This window comes from Saccostrea echinata, unplaced genomic scaffold, assembly GCF_033153115.1.
Source record: "Saccostrea echinata isolate AGI-Se365-2 ecotype Australia unplaced genomic scaffold, CSIRO_AGI_Sech_v1 ptg000009l, whole genome shotgun sequence".
In the NCBI taxonomy this organism is placed as follows: Eukaryota; Metazoa; Mollusca; class Bivalvia; order Ostreida; family Ostreidae; genus Saccostrea; species Saccostrea echinata.
This window is the reverse complement of record NW_026889758.1, coordinates 30,956,155-30,960,000: the sequence shown is the minus strand read 5'-3', so window position 1 is coordinate 30,960,000 and position 3,846 is coordinate 30,956,155. Positions and strand designations below refer to the sequence as shown.

Sequence of the window (3,846 nt, the reverse complement as noted above, 5' to 3'; positions counted from 1 at the left end):
TAAACGATTTATATCCCGGTGATTATCATTTTCATACAAAAGACCATCGTATGGTTTTAGTCATAAAATATTGCCATAATATTTGTGTACCACGTGAAGCAGGGTACTTGATGTCAGTGACGAATGATCACTTTTCACTTAGGTGTTATATTATATTTGTGTGTATTCTACAATGATGTCTATCTTATTGGTAATTATTGGTGCTTCATTATGAGAATGTTAAATCTGGCGAAACGTTTCTCTTTATCCTCGTGTAATGTGTATGTATTCCTTTCTCCGATATTGTTTTCATCCAGATAGAGTATATTTTTGTTGTAAATTTATGTGCTGAAAAGGGTTGTGGATTGCAATGGTACACATTTTATAGAAAAACATTTTTGCTTGGAAGAAGTCTGCAGTGTGACTTTAAACTGCATTTAATTTTCATTTTAATGTATATTTTTGGAAAGAAAATCCCGGTTTAGTTGTTTACGAAAATGGCATGTAACTGTTGAATGGCGATTGGTACCAATTTTATCGGTACAATGATTATAGTTTCAAACTTCACAAAGTAGATTTTAAAACACATTTTTTTATGTTTTGAAATGGCTGCCATATTTGACACTGTAACAAATTATTGCCAAGGGCTTTCAATTCGGAGAATGGAAATACAGCTTGACTTTTGTGATCATATAGAGAAGGTATTACATCGGAGAAGTGAAATTAATATTTTAAAGCTCATGAGGATTTGGTCATAGACGACAGAACGGTAACAGGATACTAAAGGACTGCAGTGAAAATGAAAATGAGGCAGCAATACACTGACATTGCAGCAAATACTTGGTGCCCAAGTCCATCTGACCTATGTCCGCTATATTCTTGATTTTAATACCCAGTGCCTATTGTGTCCTTTAGACTTGGATTATTGAAAAACCGTTAGCATTACAGCCATTGAAAACAATGATTTCTTTAAGACGAAATGTGTAAAAATATTTATTACCGGCAGCTTTGAAATTTCAAACGTATTTTGATCTTATTGTTGGTAAATACGCTGCAAATACATAAAGTCAAGAAATGGTTTATCTTATTTTCTGTATATTGTGCCATTGCTTTTAGAAATTAGAAGAAGAACTTGTTTAGTTTGTTAGATTTAGGAGAGGTTTTTTTTTCATATTTGTGACTTTTTAAAATAATTTAATCTTCATACATTTTTTTCACTTTGAACAAGTAGTTTAAAATTGTATAGCAATTTCAGCTATAAAATACTGGCTTTGTGTAGTATATAATTGTGCAACACATGATCCTGGATATAGCATGTTTTTAGGGAGAATGTATATATATGTATGAACCTTATTTGGTGTTTGATGTTTGGTTGCCCATTCCTTTTTCAACTTACATCCAGTTTAAGGATGAACATATTGTGCCATAGCAAGGTTTTGCATGTAGAATAATACATTGCCGTGACTTGCAATATTGTTTTATGTTTTCCCCTGTTTGTTTACATTTACTATCAGGCGCTAATTCAAAACAAAATTAGCTTTGTTCGTATTCTGCCATAAAGACTTTTTTTTTAAAATTGATATTGAAATTTTGTAAAGAAGAACTGCACCGTCAGTCTAAAAAGGATATACATTCTAAGATTATGATGCAAATTAAAAAAAATAATACTACAATGATTACACTTTTCGAAATTTCGGTATCATTAGTTAAATTTAATGAATCTAAAATCGAATTTCAACAAAAAAATTAATACATCAGGAATTGCTTTATTACTGTTTGCATTGTAATGTTGCTTAGTAAAAAGTGCTGCTTGTTTCAACTTTTATATTGTGAAACTTTTCAGATAAGCTTAATTGTGCCATATCGGTTATCTGTGAATATGTTTTAAATCCTTGTTTTTTTTGTTTTTTTAACAATTTGTAAAATACAGTAGTAAAGTTATGATTTTTAAGATTTTCTCCTTTAAAGTAGGTCTTAGATGACGATATGTATTATTTTTATTTGACACAATATTTTATCAATTAAAAATGTATCTATTAAATATGCATTTGGTATATGTATTGGCAAGAATTGGTGCAAATGAAAATAGTGCTAATATTCTTTTCTTGTGAACATCATATTTGACATATTTTGGTGCATTTGTTTGTTAAAGAAGTGTATTTTGTGAATTCATGCCCACTTGTAAGTTATAAATTTGAAACTGATATTTCTAATAGAATTTGAATATACATTTATTTTCCTTTATTAATGTGTTCACCATAAATGAAAAGAAATTAGATCAAATTGGATTTAAGTCGGTTGATTTATGTACTTAATTCAGAGCAATTCAAATAGTACTATCACGTGGTACACGAGCAGACGTTGATCTCTAAATTGCGCGCATCATTTTCTCGTCATTTTTATGCATATACATCCAAATGTTCTGAATTCTGTCGTGCCATACCATTTTTCAAATGAGAATATTTTTATTAATTTATACTTATTGTTGAAAGCCTATAAGTTACTCAGTGTCTCAGATAAGAGTTTGTTCAATTGAATTGTTTTGTCCTTCATGTTTAGTTCTTGGTGTTATCGAATGCTGCCATTTTTTTTTTTTTTTTTTTTTTTTTTTTTTTTTTTTTTGATTCGCATGTGGTTAATTTTTTTAAATTTCATTTTATCAACAAACTGTTTTTGATATTCAATAAATTCAGTTAATTGCTTTTCTTTAGCTCAAGCACCTTATTAGTTTTCTGTTTTGTGTGTTTCAAACGTAAGTTCTGTTATTGCACAGTTACCCATTTGCTCTGTTAAAGGATTTAACAATTGTTTTTTTTTTCCTCTTTTTGATTTTGTATTTCACCGTTTGAACAAAACGTGTTGTGGTTTATTTGTTTAGATAATAATCAACGAAGAACTTTGATGCTATGAAATTTTCGATGACTATTTATTGTCTTCATATAATTTACCCCTCAACTTATATAGAGAGATTTGGGTTTCAGCTGGGGTTTTTCCATGCATACATTCTAATTAAATCCTTCTACCTCTCTCCAAAACAACAGACTGTATGAAGAGTGGTATTACATATGTATTACCAAATAAAATGGAAAAATAATTTCGGAAATAGATGACAGTGCAACGCATGGAACAACCTCGGCAGCGATGGTTTCTATACTTCTCATTTTGGAATCTTTAAGGGATGTCATCAAAATTCTTCTTCATGGAGATTCTAAAAGGTAATTCGGTGATTTCGACAATTAGACATCCCTTCAAGAACCTTTTTTTATTGGACCCATCGTTTTCCCTGTACATTTGATGTACTTTACTCGTCCAATAATTAAGCTTGTTGTATTTAAACTGTGAATGTTTGTATGAAAGTACAAAGTACAGTGTAAAATTTAATAAACATTTTATCTCTTCGGCAAATACCTTATTTCTTTGTTTTATAACACACATACACACACACTATACATACATACATACATACATACATACATATATATATATATATATATATATATATATATATATATATATATATATATATATATATATATATATATATGTGTGTGTGTGTGTGTGTGTGTGTGTGTGTGTGTATATATATATATATATATATATATATATATATATATATATATATATATATATATATATATAATAGAGAGGAAAAGTAAGGATGGATCATGTAGTCGCATTTGTACGTTTAAAAGCAGTTACTGTATACTTTTTCAAAAACAGCTCTAGGTGGACGTCATTTTAAAGATGCAACAAAATTACATAACTCAGTTTTTTTTCCTTACAAATTTTGGACAAGACCTCTTTAGCTTTCACAAATGTGTTTAAATCATGTCCCCTAGGGGTAGGACGGGGACACAGTGGGTGATA

The 3,846-nt window shown here is 29.4% G+C and overlaps 1 protein-coding gene across 1 annotated transcript in view; it reads left to right on the top strand.

Annotated features, from left to right (window-relative positions):
* LOC133182204 (B-cell lymphoma/leukemia 11A-like) overlaps nt 1-3,384 on the top strand; it is a 38,478-nt gene extending 35,094 nt beyond the window's left edge. Inside the window, exon 3 of the mRNA XM_061316958.1 lies at nt 1-3,384. This exon is cut by the window's left edge and continues 2,363 nt beyond it. The gene's annotated coding sequence lies outside the window, so the exon portion shown is untranslated.
* Nucleotides 3,385-3,846: the final 462 nt, after the last annotated feature.